The following is a 24,150-nucleotide window of genomic DNA, read 5'->3' as shown; positions in this document are numbered from 1 at the left end:
TTCTAACCTAAGACAAATATCACAAAATATAGCAGTAAGAAAAGAAAAGAAAAATAAGTCTCACTAAAAATATAACATTTTTATTTTAAGCCAAAAAAACCATACATTCTAAATCAGAACTTCCTCAAAATCAAGTAATTCAATAAACCCAAAAAAAACTCTAACATATTTTAAATAACTACTAAAAAGCTAAAAAACATCAAACAATTAAGCAACCCACCACAACTATCTAAAACTATCGACAATAAACCTTCTTTAAAAAAACCCAACAAATACTCCTCACCACCTGAACAATACATCACCAGTGATGCCAAACAAGTCAAAATACTGTAACTCCCATCCAAAAAATGCTCTATAAACTGAAGCACTAAAATTCATCTACAAAACACACTCGCCCTTCAACAACCTCCTCTAACCTACACACAAATCTAAAACAAATAAGAATTACCTCTAAACTATCATACCTTGAATAACTCCACCATTAAACACTACTGTACCAAACTTATTAAAACTCCAATACCAACTAAAATCAAAAACCACAAAAAAACACACCACTGTAAACATTACCAATACATTTTTCTCCATTCCTCTAACAACTGATTACAAACCTCATTTTACCTTCATTTGAAAAACATACAATACACCTACAACCAACTACCCCAAAAATAAAAACACAGTCCTACCATCTAGCATAAATTCCTCCAAATGAAACCTAAAAAATCAAACTCCAAAATATCTGTAATAATCCAACAACATTAGATGAAAAGTATAACAAAAATATTTTTAAAAATCAGCCAAATTCTTCTAAAAGACTACTACACCACAAAAAAAAAAAAAAAGCAAAATCAAAAAGACTACTGCAAAGATACAATTCCTAAAAATAAAATAACAAAAGAAACATCAAATTCCCACCAATTTCATCAAAAAAAAAGTCAGAATGGCTCCACGAGCCAACAAAAAAAAGCCCAACCTATAAGAAAATGCCAAACCACCTCGAACACAGAGAATAAAACACAGCCCCTCTTACCATGGTATTATTTTAATACTATGATTAAAATACACATTCTATACAAAAATGTCCTCTACCCTGCCATCAATTCCACATAAAGCAAATAAATTAACTCTTATCATACAGGACATCCGTATCAAAAATCTCAATCACCCTAAAACCTTAAAAATAATTACAAATTAAGCCCAAAATAAAAACTTTGATCTCTAACAACAGAAAACCAAAAACAAACAACTCAAACTAAAAATACACCACCATAGAACCGGCTACCAGCAAAAACAAACCCACGCTACACTCTTTTCACTAACACTTGTTAGTGAGACACATCACAAAAATGAAACAAAAATAAAAAACAGCCCTAAAGAAACCCACAAAACAAATCACAAAACTCACTAGAAAAAGAAGTCCAACCAACTTACTAAACCTCAAACCATACAACAGACCCTGAAAGCTACTAAAAATGACAACCATACCTCCACACTAACTCAAAGAGTAACAAGTACTCTGCTAAGTTAACTTTAAAAACCAAAGTAATAAACGATATTTAAAAAATCTAAACCACTAGACAATAAAAAGTACCCAAATAAAAAACTACCTAAAAAATCCACCGTATAAATACACAAATAAAAAGCAACCAACAAATACATCAAACTAAAAAAAAACCCAAATAAATAAACTTAAATTAACAACAAAAAAAATTATTCCTAACTCCATAAAGCCATAATGCCTCGAACCATCAAAATACAAACACCACCTAGAAATAAACACGTCGCCAAAAGAGAAAGGTAACCATAAACAATAACACCCAAATTGCCGGTAACAATAAAACATCCAAGACAATTAAACAAACCAAATTAATAAAACCTCTATAAGAGAATTAACAAGAATGCAATTATCAATATTTTTAAAAAAACCAAAAAAGATTACTAATTAACTACAGGACACTACCTCAAACCCACCAAAACAAACACTACATACACTAATAAAAGCCACCACAGCCTAATTAAAAACCAACCCTCTACTTCATGCTACAACCCATAAAAACCATTGTAAACCTTTCAAAACACATCCTTTAAGAAGATAACTACAATTATATTTTTCTAATATAAAGAAAAACAAAAAATCCAACATATCCCACAAAAGAAAAAAAAAATCCAACAACAAACTCAATCCAAAAAAACCCTTGTCATCAGCACCTGAACCAAGAACCATAACAACCAACAAGTACACCACGACCCTTCTCATACACCAACTACGAACAAAAGAAAACGATCCAATAAACTCCTCAAAACCAACACAGCAAGGAACGCTGGAAAATGAAAATCCGCGCTCCCGGCACCGGGCGGAGCACGGCTCCCGGCAGGAAAGCGGCTCCTCGGGCAGGCACAGGCGGCGCCGCGCCGGGAGACCCCCGCCCGCTCCCCCCGGCCCGGCGGGGCCGGCACCGGGCCCGGGGGGCCCCGGCGGCGCCCGAGCCCCGCGCCCGGAGCGGACGGAGCGGCGGCACCGGCCGGCACCGGCGCAGCGCCCGCGCCGCCTGCCCCGCCCGCCGGCCCGGCCAAAGCTCCCCTCGGCTCCGCACGGCTCGCACCGGCGCGGCTCCGGCAGTCCCGCGGCAGCCCCGCCGCGCCAGGCTCCCCTTCCATCGCATCCCCTAGAAAAACAGAAAAGAAGGGGCTTGCCTCAAATGATGGCAAAAGGCAGAATTTTACCTCAATCCAAACCCCTTAAAAGGAGGGACAACAGGGCAGCCCCCTCATTTCAACCTCAGGAGGACGAAATTCAAAAGGGAAAGGAGAAAAGTCCCCGCTACAAAGGCGCACCGGCTCACCTGTTTGGCCGCTGCTTCTCGGCACAAAGGTTTGTCCCTCGGCGCCTCCTTTGAGCAAAGCTCCACGTATCCAAATGATCCCCCAAACCCTTTCCGAAGTACTTACCGTCCTTCCATGAGACAGCCCCGGGAGCCCCCCATAAACTCCCCTCCTCCAGCAGCTCCATGCAAAAGCGATGTGAGAAAAACCCCTTAAATCAGCCCCCGGAGGAGCCGCCCCCTCCTCATCATCCTCACAGCTCGCACCTGGGGCTACTCTGAGCCCTCCTCATCCTCACAGCTCGCACCTGCCGCTGTTGCTGCCCTCCAAACAGCGTCTCTCCCTCTCCAGGACACACCCACTTCAGCAGGGGCTGAAGGAAACAGAAAGGGCTCTCCGGCACCTTTTGCCTCCGTTCTCTGCCGTCTGCCGAAACGAAGACCTGTAAAATCCTAGCTCTGCCTTTTGTTTAACGTGTTCTTACTTCCTATTTATGTCATCACAGAGAAAGCAAGGAAAGAAGAAATGGGACTGGTTCCTACTATTGCTCCGTGCAGGCATTTTTAAAGGCTGCTGTACTTCTGTCCTCTTTTTCCACTCCACGCTTGACTTTTCCCCTCCTTTTCCGAGGTCTGCTGCTTTGGGTGTCCCAGGGAGGGCCGGGTTCCTCGGCAGGGGTCTTAGGAGTTGGTGCCGATTCTGCTTTTTCCGAAGGTGTAGCAAAGCGTGCTACCAACAGGACTATTTTCTCCAGGGGAAAGCTTTCTCTCAATGACCATCAATGCACGCATGTGCTTTAATCGTGTAACCAGATGGATTAAGAAAAGCCAACACCCGTAGCAGATTTCTGTTGGATTTGTGTCTGTGAGAAGTGGGTGTGTGCTGGAGAGGGAGAGACGCTGTTTGGAGGGCGGCAACAGCGGCAGGTGCGAGCTGTGAGGATGAGGAGGGCTCAGAGTAGCCCCAGGTGCGAGCTGTGAGGATGAGGAGGGCTCAGAGCAGCCCCAGGTGCGAGCTGTGAGGATGATGAGGAGGGGGCGGCTCCTCCGGGGGCTGATTTAAGGGGTTTTTCTCACATCGCTTTTGCATGGAGCTGCTGGAGGAGAGGAGTTTATGGGGGGCTCCCGGGGCTGTCTCATGGAAGGACGGTAAGTACTTCGGAAAGGGTTTGGGGGATCATTTGGATACGTGGAGCATTGCTCAAAGGAGGCGCCGAGGGACAAACCTTCGTGCCGAGAAGCAGCGGCCAAACAGGTTTCTTTTTGATCGTTTCTTATGTTTTCAAAGGATGTGTTTTTGAAGGCTTACAATGGTTTTTCTGGGTTGTAGCATGAAGTAGAGGGTCGGTTTTTAATTCGGTTGTGGAGGCTTTTATTAGCGTGAGTGCGTAGTGTTTGTTTTGGTGGCTTGAGGTAGTGTCCTGAAATTAATTAGTGAGGTTTTTTTTAATATTGATGGTGGAATTCTTGTTTATTATATCATAAGCGGTTTTTTTCATTTGGCTTATTTGATTGCCGTGTGTGTTTTATTGTTGCAGGGAATTTGGGAGTTATTGTTTATGGTTACATTTCTCTTTTGGCGACGTGCTTATTTCTAAGTGGTATTTGTGTTTTGATGGTTTGAGGCATTATGGGTTTATTGAGTTAGGAATAATTATTTTGTTGTTGTAAATATGATTTTTTTTTTGGTAGTTTGATGTATTTGGTTGTTGTTTTTTATTAGTTTTGTTTTTGGGAACGTGGGTATTTCTATGGTGGATCTTTTTAGGTAGTTATTTTATTTCGGTGGTGAATCTTTTCTTTCTTCGTGGTTCCGATTTTGTTATATCGGTAATTATTTGGTGGGTTTTTTTCGTTCATTTTATAGAGTATTGGGTTCTCTTTATGAGTTAGTGTAGTGGTAGAGTTTTGGGGTTTGATTTTTTATTTTTTTTCTAAGAAACGTTCGGGGTCTCTTGTATGGTTTGGAGTATAGTAAGTTAGTTGGCTTTTTTTTTTTTTTTCTTAATGTTTTTTTGTGATTTGCTGTGTGGGTTTCGCTTGGCTGCGATACTTGGCTTGGGCTAAGTACTGACATTGAAATGTTAATTAGCTAATTGTTCCTGGGAATCACCTACCTCCCCCCACCCGCACTACCATTCTATAGGTCTTTTTAGAAATGTGTGTGTCATTTTTGTGATGTGATAAGAACCGCTAGTGAAAGAAGTGTAGTGCGGGTTTTTTTGCCGGTAGTTGGTTGGCTGTGGAACCTTTCTGAATGTTTTGGACGGCATTGTTGGGAATTTGATGCTGTTTTGGCATTTTAGTTTGAGGAACTGGATTAGAACTGCAAAGTTTTAACTCTAATGAAACAAAAGGAATGCATAAATATGAAAATAGGAATATAAAACTTCAATTTTAAATATGAACGGAAAACATATAAATAAAACATGTAACATGAATAATGTTATCCATTACTATTAGGTATTATATTGTTTGATATAGGGTATTTTATATGTTTATATACATATACATGTAGATTATAAATATAAATATGCCTTTAGAAACGTATAATTAATACATGTGGATATATAAATATGACAAAATAATAGGAATCAATACAGTACATAATGCATTTTTTACTGTATATGTCTTATTATGACACATTATATGTCATAGGAATTATAGCTCGAAATATAGTACCTCAAGATATTGTGATAGAATATATAAGTACTTGTGAAAATCGAAAATAGAAATAAAGAAATATCTAAATATAGTTGAAAGTAAAGGGGATTTTAATTGTCTATTTGGTAGTAGGTAGGGGTTTTATTATAAAAATGATAAATATAAATGAAATAAAATTAGAAATCTATGTATAGAAATATATCCTAAATATGTTAAGAGCTATATAAAATCTCAAAGGTAAGTAACTATGAGTATTAGTGGTATGTACGGAATAGAATTTAAATTAAAATTTATCTATCTTGCTACCTTATTATCTATATAATATATATTTATAGATACATCAATATAAAGGAGAAATGCGCATGTGACTATAATGATGAAAAAATATATGAATATTCCAGTAGCGTCTAAAGAAAGGGATTTTTTTGCTTTTATTTGATTAGAGGCAGGGTTTTAATGGAAAAACGATGAATATACATTTTGTTTTGGTATCTATCTAAATATGGAAATAGATAATCAATGTATACAGATTAATATACAAACATAAAATGTAAATAAAAATAAGTATGAGGAAGAGATAGACTATAAATAACACCATACATCAATCTACAATAAAAATGTACATTTGAACATACATGCGAAAAATAAAGATAAATTTAGACGGAGTTTAAAGAAAGGGGTTTTTAAAAAAATTTTTACTTACATAGAGGCAGGGGTTTATTTTAAGCCCTATAAACCTTTTAGAAATCTAAATCTAACTATAGAAATATACAAGCAATATATTAAGATATTTTCTTTTCTATATTTGAAGTATGTTTTGATGGTTTTTGTTGTTTAGAATTTGAAGAGTATTTGGTGTTTGGAGGAAATAAAGGTGAGGGTTTTTTGGATACGGTTGAGTTGTATTTTTAATGTTAGTAAGGACTACTTTTGGTACGTTATTTTGATTTTTTGTTTGGTTATGGGGAGGGTCTCCTGTTAGATGTGCAAGCATGAGACTGGCACTAGGGCTTTTTGTCTAATGGTTGATGGGTCTCTTTATGGGGAGGAGGTGTTATTTTAAGTATAAAAGAAAGGGGCTTTTAAAAAAGATTTTTACTTGGATAGGGGCAGGGTGTTTATTTGAAGCCATATAAACCTTTTAGAAATCTAAATCTAACTATAGAAATATTTAAGCAATATATTAAGATATGTGAAAAAATATAAAATATAATAAAATATAATAGGAATAAATGTAAGAAATTATAAAAATACAATTACACATCAATATACATTAGTAACCCGAATGTGAATATAAATATGAAAAATATAAAAATAAAATAGCTTGAAGTGCAGTTTAAAAGAGAAGGTTTTTGCTTTTGGTTCCTGTTGGGTTAGAGGCAGGGGTTTTTTGCTGGCGTTCTTTTCCGCGCGGGATGTTTTGGGGCATTTGCTGCAGGGCAGGTTCCGGAGGGCATCGCGCCCGTTCTTTTCTGCCGCCGGCCCCGCCCGCGGCCCCGAGGCGAGCGGCGGCCCCCGGCGGTGGCGGGCGGCAGTGCTGCCGCCCTGTGGGCAGAGGGCGGTACTGCAGCCCGCCGCCCGCGGCCGCCATCTTGGGAGTGGCTTGTCGCGGACTCGCTTGACCTTCTCGAGATGGCGCGAAAAAGAGGACGTCGGCATTCGAGGACCCGTGTCTGTTTTTTCTACACTGCCTGAATTGTCCCCAACGCCGGCGCCCCCCGACGGGATTTTCCGCGGCGGTTCCGGTGCCGTGCACACGGGCTGTGGGCTCAGCAGCACCGCGAGCGGCGCGCGGGGCGGTGTCTGTGGGCGCAGGGCGGGGGCGGCGGCGGCTCGGGCGGCCCGAGCCTCAAAAACAAGCTCTGGTCAGGAAACAAGCTTGGTGCTTTGCACGCAGAAGAGCTAAGGAAGATTCCTCTCTGTTCTAAATCTAATGTACCCAAAAAAATTTGCATCAAAGTATTTTGTACTGAGGTTCTGGTGTATTTTATATATACACAAGAACACATATGAGTACAAAATATATATATATATTATGCTTATATGGTGAGTGTTCCTGAAGTGCTGTCATCCCAACTTAATTTTGTGACTTCACACGAAGCAGTTCAAATGTATTAGAAAGCAAGTTGCAAACTCTAGTTTTAGACTGATAAAGTCATCTAGGCGTGCCTATGATAAAATTCTATAGATATATGCATCTATAACATATATAAAACTGATTTCATTTACGTGAACTCCTTGTCTACACTAAGCCAGGAATTGCCAAAGGCTTGTTTTGAAGTTGAGACAGGAACAATCCATTATTAGTGATTTCCAGAATCCTTCCTTATTTCAGGGGAAGAAAGATCCTGGTTTTGGCAAATTCCTCAATGTAGAAGTACCTGCAATCATATAAGCATTCCCTTTATTTCTCTTTTAATTTCAAAAAAAAAGTTATTACATGTGAATCTGATTTATTCACATTACTTTAGTCTGGGTTTTTTGCATCTATAATTGCTCTTAAGGTTATTGCACCTTGCCAGAAAGAAACCAAAGCATAAAAAATTTCCTCTGTACTAAAATTTTCCTAATGATGATTGAAAGCATTTTCTTCATTAGAGTCTCTGCCTTTTGAGATCAGTACTTAGAAAGTCAAGTTTCTGGTAAATTCTCAGGGTTAGAAATGTTTTTCTTAAGTTTTTCAAAATCCAAATTGTTTCAAAGAATTTTGCTGCACTGATCTTTGCTATTAGTTTCAGATTTTACAGAATACCATTCCTTAGATTCATTCAGCCTTCCCAAACGTCTGTCACTGAATTGGACTGCATCAATTGGTAAGAAATAAAATCTTTTTTAAAATTCCAACTTAAGATATACTCCTTTTGTAATATATTATGTTTATGGAATGCTCTTTCAGTAAATGTGAAACAGATTTCTAATCCATTCCAAGGACTTTGAAACACTTGGCATGAATTAATACAAGAGAGTGTATTGTTTATCAGTTGGGATTGTGTATTTTATTAAAAACAAATTATTACTTTGAGAGGATGCTTGGATAAATGGTGAAATAATGTTCCTTGAATAGTTGAGTTTAGTACAAAAAATCAATTTCTATTTCTTTTGTTTCAATTAATAAAATAATATATAGACTACTACTTAGAATTATTTTAAGGATATATTTAGCAATATATAAAGTAAATATCAGCTTAAACTGATATAAATAAGCATAACTATGCCTGTACTTTCAAGGGCGTGGTTACAAACTGAGAAGGTAGCTCCAAAGTAGTTACACCTGCAACACCCTGATCTTTACAAAGACTTTTATAAGCCTATGGAGCCTTTTTGCTTCTAAGAATAAGATTGTTTACTTTGAAGTTGATGCCTTCAGTTATGCTTCATGGCAAGTATAAATAACAGCTCATGTCCAAAATGTGTAAGCCCAGCTGCTGTTCTTTACAGTCCTAACTCAGGTATGTGCTTTAGTTGGGTGTGTGCTCTTTTGCATTTTCCTCAGTACTTTTGGTTGGTTTGACTTGTGAAGCTGGAAAAGCAATCGACAATTATTTGGAGGGGGACATTCTACATTATAAATCTGATCTAGGTTCTGCTGTTCTCAGAATTCACATAATTTTTTTTTAATATTTAAAATTTAAAAAACCCAAAACCTGATTTGATTATCTTCATTTTCAGTCAAAAAAGATCCAAGCCCAGCTGAAAGAGATTCGTTATGGGGAAAAGGATTTGATTTTTAAGGTAAGTTTTATTTCATATTGGTTAGCTAAAGTATATTAGCATTTATACAGCATCGTAGCGAAGTGGGAATATGGTAGCTGCCTTTATTATTGCAGTTCTCAGGAAGAAGTTTGTTCTGAAAAGAACTCAAAACATCAAGACAGACTTAATACCATAATGGATTTTCAGAAATAGAATATATTTTTGTGCTTGCAAAAAGCAAAATTCTAGGGTACTGCTGATGAATAAAACCTGTTGCCCTATTCCATACCTTCTGTAACGTCATCTTTTTACCGGAATGATATCATATTTTACAGCTGCTTCTTGTTTTTCCTTTAATTAGCACTCTTCCATGGCAAAGTCAACTATTGTTAACATTTAAAGTAAATCTCTCTGTGTTCATGATAAGCTTGAGCAATGTAGTGTTCCTTAGGTCTTAAGATTTAAGAAAAAAGAAACATCTGCTGCTAAAACAATCCAAATCAATAGTCTGCACTAGCTAGCACATTTTAAAAAAGAATAAAAATTTTTACAATAAAGGAGGACAGGACAAAACATAAAGACATTGCTGAAGGGTGTCTAGTCCTTGTTAACACAGGGAGAAGCTAATCCCTGTTAAAAGGAAGAGGAGAGAGATGTGGGTCATCTGACTGATGACTGTTAGTGGAGTAGTCCCTTTATATATTCCCAGCACAAAGGATGGAGATGAAGTAGTCATCTTCCAAGTTACTAGACCTAGAATTACTTACAAGTCATTCATGTCACTATGAGTTCCAGATTGTCTTCTGGAAGCGTTTAACTCTCTCTGCTGTTTCTCTATTGTATCTATAGTGCTGTGAATACGTAAATACAGAGAAATACAGAGTAATAGAGTGCATTGAAACAACAGTGTGATTTCTGTGCTTTTTTTTTTTTTTTTTTTGCTTGCTTGCTCTTTGTCTGGGGTTTTTTTGGTTGGTTTTTTTTCTGTTTGGGTTTTTGTTTTTGTTTTTTTAATGCATAGGTTTAGTCCAAGTTTATGAGCCACCAGCTGAGATGTAGGTAATGGTAGTGTGGGTTCTCCTCTGAGTGCTTTTATTGCAAAATAAGGAGTGTTACTTGCCTTCTAGGTAAGCTATGATCTTGTGTAATTTAAAATACTCTAAGAACTTTAGATGGAGAATGCTGATGAATTGTGAATTCCAAAGCCCCACGTACTGAGAACTATGTATTATATATTTATCTGTAAATAATTGAAATATCTCTTGACAGTGTGCAATTCCATATGAAACTGAATGCCTGCTTTGCCAATATTGGTATAGCCTTTATATGTAACCAGAAATATTTTTTGCTGGTTTATTCATAAATACTTTTCCTGTCCAAGAAAATTTGATCTGTGAAGCAGAGGGAGCAGCAGCCTTATGCTGTTCTCCTAAATCATATGAGATGGGGGGGAGGGTAGGTTCAGTGCGCTTGTTCATGTGTGTTTCATGTCTGAAGACACACACACACAAACACTAAGCAGAGTAGAAGCCATTTAGTATAGTCTGGAAAACTTTTAAAGTATCTGCTTGTGCTGAGTGGAAGGTAAACCAGTGGAGGGAATGAACCCCACACAAGTGCTATGTGAAAGATTTCAAGTCAGGGCTACAATTTAATAGGAAAATTACAATGATGGCAATAGTACAGAAACGCTGGTCTAAAGGGACAAAGTCAGAACACCACCTGATACCCTGTTGGTCAGCATGGTGGTGGCAGTCCAAATGGTGGTTGCAGTCCCATTGGATGTGGTCTTGTCAGAGCAGTGAGCTTGTGGAAGGGTCTGGTCCTGCTCTGAGGTCCAGTGCTGGTGGTGGAGAGTTCTTGTGGTTCTTGGGGATGCAGCAGTACATCTGTCCCAAAGCCGAGATTATGCAGAGGCAGGAGTGTTCAGTACCTCCCCTAGGGTGGGGGAATTTCACAATGGGCTGATGTGATTCTGTGAGTCCTGCTGGGGAGTCCTTGATGTCCCATTAGCACAGATGACCCCCTCAGGGTGGCTGCTGTTTCCCCAGAAGGAGTTACCATGCTTGAGTCATGGCAAAGACAGAGAAACAGTGCTCCACCAACCTTAACAGTTCATCAGAAGGTAATGGAGGTGATAGTGGAACATCAACTTCAGTTACACCCCATGTTGTAACCCAGGGCGCTGATCAGAGAGAGGTTGCTAGATTTGGCAAGAACAGGTGATGTTTCATTTCCAAGTGCTTGAATACTGGAAACATTACAGATTTGATGTTAGCATTGCTGTTGTGGCTGGTTTATGAAGCTGTTACTCTTTCTGATAAATGAAATGGGCAGTCTTCCTGTTGGCACAGCATGAATGTCTGGGGTAAAATCCTGGCTGCTAGCTACTTCCACGTTACTGGGCTTTTACCTTTTGCCCTGCCACTCCCTTCCCATCCCGCTAAACTTTATCTTCTGTGTGGCTTACTGAGGATTTCAGGGAAGTCTGCTCTCCATGTAGATCTGAAGACTGCAAGCTTCTTGGAGCAGTTCACCAGAAGGATGTAAGCTGCAGGCTATTAGATTTCTAAAGGGCATCGAGGAAAGCTGCAGTTCATGTCCATTCAAAATAAGTCTTTCTCTGAAGGATTAATTCTGCAGGCATATGTGAAATTAATAGGGAGGGATTGTTTGATTTTTTATTTTACATAATAGACCTCAAGAAACTATTTCTTAAATTCTGGTACTTATTACTGTCAATGGCTCTGGTCTGAACTGGACCTCTGGGGATTAAGTGGGAGAGGAAGAGAAAATGGGGAAAAGGCAGCTTTTTCTTTAACATTCCAGTGAATTGGTAGATCATATCTCCTTTATCATATCTTGCTTACACTACTTATGTTTTCAAAGTGTTTTACAATCTAGCTGATTAATTAGGGAGCATATGTGCGTATGTTTATATTTTCAAAACTCCCCCTATGCGATATAAAGCCATGGAACAGATAAGTAATGAGCATCACGAAAGTGAATTTATGCACCCAAGGCTATAGAGCTTGTCTGTATCTCTGCTGAGATCGTAATTTGAGGTTCTGTGTCTTTTTCAGATCTCAGTCCCTTAAAGCATTTAGCATGTTATCCTTAAAGAATTGACCCAAGTTAAAATTTGATTTTGTATTATAATGTGAAAACCAAGAAATTATTAATAAAAATTGCCACTGAATGTTCTTAATTTTATCACTGCCTTTGTACGTAGCTACTTACTAATTATGAATGACACTACTCTGATTGCAATAATTTCAATTATCATCCTAAACCCCTGATTCAATGAAGTACTTCTAAGTTTAGGTTCTCTGCTAGATTGAGGTCTGCATTTGCTTCAGACATCACAGACCGCTTCTTTTTTAAATTGCTTCTCCTTCATTAACTGTCTTCCCATTATTAGGCTGTATTGCTCTGGAAGAAAGCTCATGTTTTACTAAAGTAGGAAAAAATAAAAATAGTTTGGTTTTTTGTTCACGAAATGCATACGTGTATATATGATAGTAATAAGAGATGAGTAAAAATAAATCCAGCAATGATTTCGAATGTCAGTTTATACACGCACCTTGTATTATTGACATTCCTCTTAAAAGGTGACCATGCTTCAGTGGTATGGTTTGAGCATATCTTTGCTTTTTTCTAAGGCTTTTGCTACAGGTTCAGACATATTTGATGTACCACTTCATCTCTTTTACTTTTTGTTCAAATTCTAAGAGAAAGTATCTTGCTAGGCAGTCCTAGAAAACCAAGAAAAAATTCAAATGTGAGTAGCAACTAACAGCACCTGGCCTAACAATGTATTTAATCTTTGTTCCATGGTAGAATTTAACTTTAAATAAGCAAGCAAAGAGGATTGGCTATTATAACAAATAATACCACAGCTTAGTACCTTAGCAAACACCAGCTTACAGCAAGTCGGGTAACTGCTAATATGTACTCTGTAGGTGGATTTACCATGAGTGCCTGGTTTATAATTGGGCACCTTCTTCTGAGGAGCAAACCATGTGGGATGCAGTTGGGTACACAGACATGATCAGTTCCTGCTGAAACGTTGTGGTCAGGGTGGGTGTGCACTGAACAAAGATCTGCTCTGGGCCCTGGGGAGTCCCTGGGGAGTCCCTGGGGAGTCCCTGGGGAGTCCCTGGGGAGTCCCTGGGGAGTCCCTGGGGAGTCCCTGGGGAGTCCCTGGGGCTTCTCCACATGTTCAGAGCCCCCAGGTGCCCATTAATAGTGTTAAACCAGAGCATGTCTGCCACATCCAGTGCATGGCTGGAGTCAGTGGTGTCAGGAGCAGCAAAGACAGAGGTGTGCAGGTAGGAATGGCAAGCAGAAGGCAGGCAGGAATTGTAGTGGGGATTACTGGGAGAGAGGGGCAATGGACAGGAAGGAGGGAGGGTAGTGGAGAACCTTGTTCCCGGCACTTGACAACCTCTGCTGCTGCTCCTTACAGTTGTTTTAGCTTGTTTCTGTGATGATACTCTTGAATTCACATCTTTCTTTGATGTGCAGCTTCACAAAGTAACAGGATTGTAATTTACCTTCAGTACTCTTGTACTCCTTAGTAATGTTTCATGTACTATGGGTGCTCAATGCCTCTAAAGAACTAAGGACCATATCACCCTTGCAAATTTAGAGTCAAGACTATTTCCCACATTTTTTGAAACACCTAGTTCTGCACAAACTAGGTCATTATTTGACATGTGCAAATCATTTAAATAATTGCTGTGGTAGAGTCAAATACAAAACTATGTGAAATTATTTTTGCATCATATTGACTGGATTTGGCAAATATCTGTACCATTCCTCCCTCTGAAGTAAAACTGATGCCGTGTGTGTTTCCTTCTCTATTAGCAAAGTTAATTACATGCCACAGTAAACTGATTTCCCAGAATTTTAAATTAATTATTTCTCTAATGAAGGCAATGAGATTCCATATTACATACAGAGAAAGAGATGAAATAATAAAAGAAAAACAAAGGAAGAAAAAAACAAGCAGAAAACCACCTGCTTTGGCAGACAACTTGTGTAAACATTAGGATTGCTTTCTGGGCTTGTGATGATTGATTACATATTTTAAATTTGTGATAAATTTTTACAGAAGTACTTTGTGTACTGGCACATATATGAAGATGCAAGTTTCAGGCTTTCTAATACAGTTTTATTTGTATAGTTCTGGTGACTAGGCTTGATCCTAAAGCACCTCATGTACATCCACTTCCCCCATGATTTGCCTCTGCACGTATTAAAATTATCAGCTGCAGAATTCAGCTAACTTTGCATATGTGAAAAACTAGTCCATTTAACAGATTTTAAAGCATTCTTCATTATGTTCAAAGTACCATTAAACTCCTGTTTTCCTTGCAGAAAGCTTTGCACAAAAAAAAAAAAAAAAAAAAAGCCGTGTCACTTTCCTGTAACTTTATTTGTGCATTTATGTGTCTAGCTCAGAAAGAATGCTCTTATCTTTGTTGCTACTTTTACATTGCCCTGTAATGGTAAATAGAATTTCTGAAGTTCAGTCTTCGAAGGAGATGATAAGAAAAAACTGGGAACAGTTTCCTTTTTGGCCTGTTGTACCAACTTCCCTGAGAGAATACTGCAATTTCTCTTGCTTTCAGACAGGATCTTTAGTCTGGGGTGTGTTTGTTCATCCAGCGTGGTTTTTCAGCATCTGGATCTTGTGCAGCCTCCCTTGGAAAGTTTACCAGAACTGTGTAGGAAAGACATGACTGAACTAAATAAACTATTATAAAATACCAGGTATAAACATAAATGCAATGTTAAATAGTAGAGTTTTTTTTGGTTTTTTTTTTTTTTCCAGAGCTCTTGCAACACATTATTAGGGATAATAAGTTCTATAAGCTACAGGCTGACTTCATCATGCCACATAACAGCTGATAATGTGATATGGAATGTCACTGCATGACTGATAACAGTTACAGCATCCCATTGTGAGATGCTCCACCCAGAGGGAGAAGCCAAGCATTCCTTACTGGATAGAATTTGGGTTTTTGGGACACCAAACTCAGGCTTTTCCACTGGGTTTCCAGGAGGACTGCAGCCATTCCAACCCTGACCAAAAAGGGTATCAGGTTATAGTCTGACTCTGTCAGTGGTTTTTCTTTTGTAGTATTGCAGGTATTTTGTTTCCTTTTCTCACTTTTCCTAATAAACTGTATTTTGGATTTGGAGTCTCTCATCGGTTTTGTTTTCAAACCAGAACAAGACAGTAGTCAATTCTAACCACCACTGCCTGCTTTCTGTCAACTGCCAAGACTTTCAGATGCCTACGTAATGCATGTATTGAAGGAAACCAGACACCCTCTAATTCATGACTGTAGCTCTGGTTTTTCACTGATTTAGACTGTAAATCTGATGGTGCTGAAATAAGAAGTTGCCTAGTTGTATGGTCCTCACCATTTCCATCTGAGTCTAATTCTTCACGCTATCAGAGGTGCCATCCTAGCCTCATGTTTGTCATATGTTATTTTGTGTAATTTCCTTTTTAGTGGCAATTGAAATGATGCAGTTTTTCAAATCTTGATTCTCTTTAATTGAGAGCGTATTAATTTGTATAGCTGTACTGAAAAATAAGAAGTAACCGTATAAAAACGTTAATGATGTGAGAAATTTCTTGGTCTAGTTCTATGAGAAGTGTCTCTGCGTCACATAGAGTCAATGTCCAGTCTTTCAGACATTTTCTGTGGCCGTGTTTATTGTGAGTGATACTGTATACCATATTTAGGAAAAAATCCAAAAAGTTACTGAATTCTAGCAATTTCTTATATCAGTATTTTTTTCTCTAGTAAATCAGTAATAACTCCACTTAAATTTTGCAAACTGATAAAGTGGAAGGATTATTTCTGTAGTGAATTCTCTGTTGCCAGACTAAAGGGTCAAACCAATGGTCTGATATGTGTGTTGTGGCAGTGACTGATGTTAGCTGTAAGGAATGTGATGCAGTGTAAATTATGGACAGCAATTCACAAGAGACTTTCCCACGTCACAGTTGACTTGCACTTTGAAGGAAGTTTGGTTTTGACTAATGAAACTGTGACTCTGGTGATAAATCTGAAGATAAATGCCTAATCCTGTTTTAAAATGCAGCTACTCAGTTCTTTACACGAGTTGGGAACTGAAAATTCCAGACTTTTGACATTTCATTTGGCAGAACAGACTATGCCTAATGCAAATGAACATCACATTAGCTGTCTGCTGAGGACTACAGGCTTGCCTAAGCTCACCACCTCATCTATGCCGTGTGCTGGAAGGACTGTCATTACCCCAGCAGAAAACAAGTTAACCTTACAGGATTTACACTAAACAGCATTTACGTAGTGTGGCTATCCATTAAGCTGTGCTACAATCAGCAGCGTGCAGGAGATCTTGAAAGGTCTGCCAAGAAAAACTCTCTGGCTGGGATTGAACTCCAGAAGCCTGAGGGCATGGAATGGTGTTGAGGGAAAATGCACTTGCAAACATTGGGTTGAAATAAAAATGTGGTGCTCTTTATCTGAAAATTGAGACTTTTATCCTATTATTTTGCATATACAAAATGTATATTAACCTAATCAGAATTTCAGAGAGAAAAGATAAGTGGCTAGTCCAGTGTCCTTCTCTATGGCTCCCTTTTCAAACAGGGAAAACAATGTCTAGGCTGGGTTTTTTGCAGGTACAACAGCAAAAGAATCCTTATTCCTTTTGGTTGCATAGTAATGTGTTATTAATGACAAGGCTGACAACTTCAGGAATCTGCTTTCCTGAAACAGAAGAGTCTTGCAGAGAATGTATTTCCTTCAAGTGAACAGGCTGGGTTCATACATATCCTTGGGAAAGAGAGAGAAAATACTTGTCCTTATTTACTGAACATTTAAAAGCATCTTCTGATGCTTTTTGTTTTGGGCCACTCACTTAAAAAGCTTCTGCTGAACTCCTGTGCTCCATGAATGACATATACATTATACAGAGCCAGAAGTCCTTCCACTCAGGGTGCAGGCTACTAGCCTGATCCTGACTTCCAACACAAGTCTCCCAAATTGCTTTCCTGCTATGAGTTAGCTAGTCTTGTGCATTTTCCTTCTCTATTTCCAGGAAAAGACATGGAGGAAAAAAATCTGGAGTTACCTCCTTGTATAGTAGTAGGTAGTATAATTTCATAAGGTGCCTGCATGCAAGAATGTTTGGGTGTTTTCTAATTTGTCTGTTTATGCCCAATTAGCTTAATGTTGGCATCACAATGCCTAAAACTACAAAATAATTTTCAAATTGCACCTGGAAATCAGACAAACGAACAAAATTATTAAAAGACATTTGAATACCTTGAATTTTCCAGAAGGATATTATGGCATAATCTTAAATATTTTATAGTATGGAAATAATTTTGCTATTGACATTGAATTATTATAAGCTTGCATTCACATCAGTGGAGCACATTTGGCCATAATGGTTTTTTTTTTCCTCAGGAAAAGCAAATCTGACCCAGCCCATATATATTACTTGCAAAATTTCTGTTCTTTCCTCTCTCACATGAAAAAATGCATTGGAGATTGCATCAGCTTTTTTTCTTGGTCCCCACAGGCACAACAGCTAACAGATCTGGAGCAAAAACTATCTGTTGCAAAAGACAAATTGGAAAACGCAGCCCTTGACCAAGTAAGAAGTGTCATGTAATGTAAGCATGTTTACCTATATCGGCTGTGGGTGTTTTGGTGTAATTTGACAAAAACAAATGAAAGCCTTGAAGTTACTTAGATGGATACTAAGTTGCATATGAATTGTACCTGAGAGAGATGCTACTGAAATCAGTGGAACTAATTATGATACATGAAGTTAAGTACATCTGCAAAGTTATTTAAGAAGAGGATGGTCAAATTAGAAAAAAAAAAAAGCTCAAAAAATTTTGCACTGATTTTAGTAGATTTAGGTATTTATTGAACTACAGTTTGTGCTGACTGTAGACTTAGTGTCAGTCATAAGTTTATTTACACTAGAGCAGTTTCCTATTTCCCACATGAACCCTTAGAATGTTTACAAATTTTGAATTACCAGGCCCCAGATACCAAGAGTAGTGTGGCCAGTAGGCCTAGGAAAGTGATTGTCCCCCTGTACTCAGAACTGGTAAGGCCACACCTCACATATTGTTCCGTTTTGGGCCACTCACTTAAAAAATGTCATTTTAGTGCTGGAGTGAGTTCAGAGAAGGGCAATGACGCGGGTGAAGGTCTTCTGAGGGCATCTGGGGGAATTGGCCTTGTTTGGTCTGAAGAAGAGGAGGCTCACGCTCATTGTTCTCTTCAGCTGTCTAAAAGGAAACGATCATGAGGCAGGGGTTGGCTTTTTCTGCCTTGTCTCAAGTGGAAGGATGAGAGGATGATGAGCTCCTGTCCTCCCAGACAGGAGCTGCCCCCATCTCATACTTGTGCTGCCCTGAGAGTCCAAAAAGAGCCCTAAAAACTGACATCAGGAACCTGGACTGGTGAGTTTTCTTTCCCAGGGAAAAGAGCCGATGTTTGCGCCCCGAGTCTTGTGGCCCTGAGCAGGCAGCTGAATGCAAAAAATCCGAACATCGAAGGATAAGTCCCAGACAGGAGCTGCCCCCACCTCATACTCGTGCTGCCCTGAGAGTCCAAAAAGAGCTCTACAAACTGACATCAGGAACCTGGATGGTGAGTTTTCTTTCCCAGGGAAAAGAGCCGATGTTTGCGCTCCGAGTCCTGTGGCCCTGAACGGGCAGCTGAGTGCAAAAAATCCGAACATCGAAGGATAAGTCCCAGACAGGAGCTGCCCCCACCTCATACTTGTGCTGCCCTGAGAGTCCCAGGGGAGCCCTACAAACTGACATCAGGAACCTGGACTGGTGAGTTTTCTTTCCCAGGGAAAAGAGCCGATGTTTGCGCACCGAGGCCTTTGGCCCTGAGTGGGCAGTAGTCTGCAAAAAATCAAAACATCGAAGGATAAGTCCTGGACAGGGGCTGCCCCCACCTCATACCTGTGCTGCCCTGACAGTCCAAAGGGAGCCCTACAAACTGACATCAGGAACCTGGACTGGTGAGTTTTCTTTCCCAGGGAAAAGAGCCGATGTTTATGCTCCGTGTCCTGTGGCCCTAAACGGGCAGCAGCCTGCAAAAAATCAAAACATTGAAGGGTAAGTCCCAGACAGGAGCTGCCCCCACCTCATACCTGTGCTGCCCTGAGAGTCCCAGGGAAGCCCTACAAACTGACATCAGGAACCTGGACTGGTGAGTTTTCTTTCCCAGGGAAAAGATCCGATGTTTGTGCTCAGGGTCCTGTGGTCCTGAGCGGGCAGTAGTCTGCAAAAAATCAAAACATCGAAGGATAAGTCCCAGACAGGAGCTGCCCCCACCTCATACTTGTGCTGCCCTGAGAGTTCAAAAAGAGCTCTACAAACTGACATCAGGAACCTGGACTGGTGAGTTTTTTTTCCCAGGGAAAAGAGCCGATGTTTGCGCTCCGAGTCCTGTGGTCCTGAGCGGGCAGCTGAGTGCAAGAAATCCAAATATCGAAGGATAAATCCCAGACAGGAGCTGCCCCCACCTCATACTTGTGCTGCCCTGGGAGTTCAAAAAGAGCTCTACAAACTGACATCAGGAACCTGGACTGGTGAGTTTTTTTTCCCAGGGAAAAGAGCCGATGTTTGCGCTCCGAGTCCTGTGGCCCTGAGCCGGCAGCTGAGTGCAAAAAATCCGAACATCGAAGGATAAGTCCCAGACAGGATCTGCCCCCACCTCATACTTGTGCTACCCTGAGAGTCCCAGGGGAGCCCTACAAACTGACATCAGGAACCTGGACTGGTGAGTTTTTTTTCCCAGGGAAAAGAGCGGATGTTTGCGCTCCGACTCCTGTGGCCCTGAGCGGGCAGCTGACTGCAAAAAATCCGAACATCGAAGGATAAGTCCCAGACAGGAGCTGCCCCCACCTCATACTTGTGCTGCCCTGAGAGTCCCAGGGGAGCCCTCCAAACTGACATCAGGAACCTGGACTGGTGAGTTTTCTTTCCCAGGGAAAAGAGCCGATGTTTGTGCTCAGGGTCCTGTGGTCCTGAGCGGGCAGTAGTCTGCAAAAAATCAAAACATCGAAGGATAAGTCCCAGACAGGATCTGCCCCCACCTCATACTTGTGCTGCCCTGAGAGTTCAAAAAGAGCTCTACAAACTGACATAAGGAACCTGGACTGGTGAGTTTTTTTTCCCAGGGAAAAGAGCCGATGTTTGCGCTCCGAGTCCTCTGGCCCTGAGCCGGCAGCTGACTGCAAAAAATCCGAACATCGAAGGATAAGTCCCAGACAGGAGCTGCCCCCACCTCATACTTGTGCTGCCTTGACAGTCCCAGGGGAGCCCTACAAACTGACATCAGGAACCTGGACTGGTGAGTTTTCTTTCCCAGGGAAAAGAGCCGATGTTTGTGCTCAAGGTCCTGTGGCCCTGAGCGGGCAGCTGACTGCAAAAAATCCGAACATCGAAGGATAAGTCCCAGACAGGAGCTGCCCCCACCTCATACTTGTGCTGCCCTGAGAGTCCCAGGGGAGCCCTACAAACTGACATCAGGAACCTGGACTGGTGAGTTTTATTTCCCAGGGAAAAGAGCCGATGTTTGCGCTCCGAGTCCTGTGGTCCGGAGCGGGCAGCTGAGTGCAAAAAATCCGAACATCGAAGGATAAGTCCCAGACATGAGCTGCCCCCTACTCATACTTGTGCTGCCCTGACAGTCCCAGGGGAGCCCTACAAACTGACATCAGGAACCTGGACTGGTGAGTTTTCTTTCCCAGGGAAAAGAGCCGATGTTTGCGCTCCGAGTCCTGTGGCCCTGAGCGGGCAGCTGACTGCAAAAAATCCGAACATCGAAGGATAAGTCCCAGACAGGATCTGCCCCCACCTCATACTTGTGCTGCCCTGAGAGTTCTAAAAGAGCTCTACAAACTGACATCAGGAACCTGGACTGGTGAGTTTTTTTTCCCAGGGAAAAGAGCCGATGTTTGCGCTCCCAGTCCTGTCGCCCTGAGGCGGCGGCGGACCGCAAAAAATCCGAACATCGAAGGATAAGTCCCAGACAGGATCTGCCCCCACCTCATACTTGTGCTGCCCTGGGAGTTCAAAAAGAGCTCTACAAACTGACATCAGGAACCTGGACTGGTGAGTTTTTTTTCCCAGGGAAAAGAGCCGATGTTTGCGCTCCGAGTCCTGTGGCCCTGAGCCGGCAGCTGAGTGCAAAAAATCCGAACATCGAAGGATAAGTCCCAGACAGGATCTGCCCCCACCTCATACTTGTGCTACCCTGAGAGTCCCAGGGGAGCCCTACAAACTGACATCAGGAACCTGGACTGGTGAGTTTTTTTTCCCAGGGAAAAGAGCCGATGTTTGCGCTCCGAGTCCTGTGGCCCTGAGCCGGCAGCTGACCGCACAAATTCCGAACATCGAAGGATAAGTCCCAGACAGGAGCTGCCCCCACCTCATACTTGCGCTGCCCTGAGAGTTCAAAAAGAGCTCTACAAACTGACATCAGGAACCTGGACTGGTGAGTTTTCTTTCCCAGGGAAAAGAGCCGATGTTTGCGCTCCGAGTCCTGTGGCCCTGAGCCGGCAGCTGACCGCACAAATTCCGAACATCGAAGGATAAGTCCCAGACAGGAGCTGCCCCCACCTCATACTTGTGCTGCCCTGAAAGTCTCAGGGGAGCCCTCCAAACTGACATCAGGAACCTGGACAGGTGAGTTTTCTTTCCCAGGGAAAAGAGCCGATGTTTGTGCTCAGGGTCCTGTGGTCCTGAGCGGGCAGTAGTCTGCAAAAAATCAAAACATCGAAGGATAAGTCCCAGACAGGATCAGCCCCCACCTCATACTTGTGCTGCCCTGAGAGTTCAAAAAGAGCTCTACAAACTGACATAAGGAACCTGGACTGGTGAGTTTTTTTTCCCAGGGAAAAGAGCCGATGTTTGCGCTCCGAGTCCTCTGGCCCTGAGCCGGCAGCTGACTGCAAAAAATCCGAACATCGAAGGATAAGTCCCAGACAGGAGCTGCCCCCACCTCATACTTGTGCTGCCTTGACAGTCCCAGGGGAGCCCTACAAACTGACATCAGGAACCTGGACTGGTGAGTTTTCTTTCCCAGGGAAAAGAGCCGATGTTTGTGCTCAGGGTCCTGTGGCCCTGAGCGGGCAGCTGACTGCAAAAAATCCGAACATCGAAGGATAAGTCCCAGACAGGAGCTGCCCCCACCTCATACTTGTGCTGCCCTGAGAGTCCCAGGGGAGCCCTACAAACTGACATCAGGAACCTGGACTGGTGAGTTTTATTTCCCAGGGAAAAGAGCCGATGTTTGCTCTCCGAGTCCTGTGGTCCGGAGCGGTCAGCTGAGTGCAAAAAATCCGAACATCGAAGGATAAGTCCCAGACATGAGCTGCCCCCTACTCATACTTGTGCTGCCCTGACAGTCCCAGGGGAGCCCTACAAACTGACATCAGGAACCTGGACTGGTGAGTTTTCTTTCCCAGGGAAAAGAGCCGATGTTTGCGCTCCGAGTCCTGTGGCCCTGAGCGGGCAGCTGACTGCAAAAAATCCGAACATCGAAGGATAAGTCCCAGACAGGATCTGCCCCCACCTCATACTTGTGCTGCCCTGAGAGTTCTAAAAGAGCTCTACAAACTGACATCAGGAACCTGGACTGGTGAGTTTTTTTTCCCAGGGAAAAGAGCCGATGTTTGCGCTCCCAGTCCTGTCGCCCTGAGGCGGCGGCGGACCGCAAAAAATCCGAACATCGAAGGATAAGTCCCAGACAGGATCTGCCCCCACCTCATACTTGTGCTGCCCTGAGAGTTCTAAAAGAGCTCTACAAACTGACATCAGGAACCTGGACTGGTGAGTTTTCTTTCCCAGGGAAAAGAGCCGATGTTTGCGCTCCCAGTCCTGTCGCCCTGAGGCGGCGGCGGACCGCAAAAAATCCGAACATCGAAGGATAAGTCCCAGAGAGGAGCTGCCCCCACCTCATACTTGTGCTGCCCTGACAGTCCCAGGGGAGCCCTACAAACTGACATCAGGAACCTGGACTGGTGAGTTTTCTTTCCCAGGGAAAAGAGCCGATGTTTGCGCTCCGAGTCCTGTGGCCCTGAGCCGGCAGCTGACCGCACAAATTCTGAACATCGAAGGATAAGTCCCAGACAGGAGCTGCCCCCACCTCATACTTGTGCTGCCCTGAGAGTTCAAAAAGAGCTCTAAAAACTGACATCAGGAACCTGGACTGGTGAGTTTTCTTTCTCAGGGAAAAGAACCGATGTTTGCGCTCTGACTCCTGTGGCCCTGAGCCGGCAGCTGACCCCACAAATTCCGAATATCGAAGGATAAGTCCCAGACAGGATCTGGCCCCACCTCATACTTGTGCTGCCCTGAGAGTTCAAAAAGAGCTCTACAAACTGACATCAGGAACCTGGACTGGTGAGTTTTCTTTCCCAGGGAAAAGAGCCGATGTTTGCGCTCCGAGTCCTGTGGCCCTGAGCCGGCAGCTGACTGCAAAAAATCCGAACATCGAAGGATAAGTCCCAGACAGGATCTGCCCCCACCTCATACTTGTGCTGCCCTGAGAGTCCCAGGGGAGCCCTACAAACTGACATCAGGAACCTGGACTGGTGAGTTTTTTTCCCCTGGGAAAAGAGCCGATGTTTGCGCTCCGAGTCCTGTGGTCCTCAGTGGGCAGCTGAGTGCAAGAAATCCAAACATCGAAGGATAAGTCCCAGACAGGAGCTGCCCCCACCTCATACTTGTGCTACCCTGACAGTCCCAGGGGAGCCCTACAAACTGACATCAGGAACCTGGACTGGTGAGTTTTATTTCCCAGGGAAAAGAGCCGATGTTTGCGCTCTGAGTCCTGTGGCCCTGAGCCGGCAGCTGACTGCAAAAAATCGGAACATCGAAGGATAAGTCCCAGACAGGAGCTGCCCCCACCTCATACTT

The 24,150-nt window shown here is 42.1% G+C and overlaps 2 long non-coding RNA genes across 2 annotated transcripts in view; both read left to right on the top strand.

Moving 5' to 3' along the window:
• The window catches only part of LOC140682027 (uncharacterized), a 508,954-nt gene that overhangs the window by 273,354 nt on the left and 211,450 nt on the right, over window positions 1-24,150 (top strand). The gene's annotated exons all lie outside the window — the stretch shown is intronic.
• Window positions 4,844-18,784, top strand: LOC140681870 (uncharacterized). The gene is made up of 3 exons (XR_012053062.1): window positions 4,844-8,296; window positions 9,153-9,215; window positions 17,772-18,784. It is a non-coding gene; the product is annotated as an uncharacterized lncRNA (long non-coding RNA).

Source organism: Taeniopygia guttata, chromosome Z, assembly GCF_048771995.1.
Source record: "Taeniopygia guttata chromosome Z, bTaeGut7.mat, whole genome shotgun sequence".
Lineage (NCBI taxonomy): Eukaryota > Metazoa > Chordata > Aves > Passeriformes > Estrildidae > Taeniopygia > Taeniopygia guttata.
Note: the sequence above shows the minus strand (reverse complement) of the source record. Positions and strands in the feature narration are given on the sequence as shown.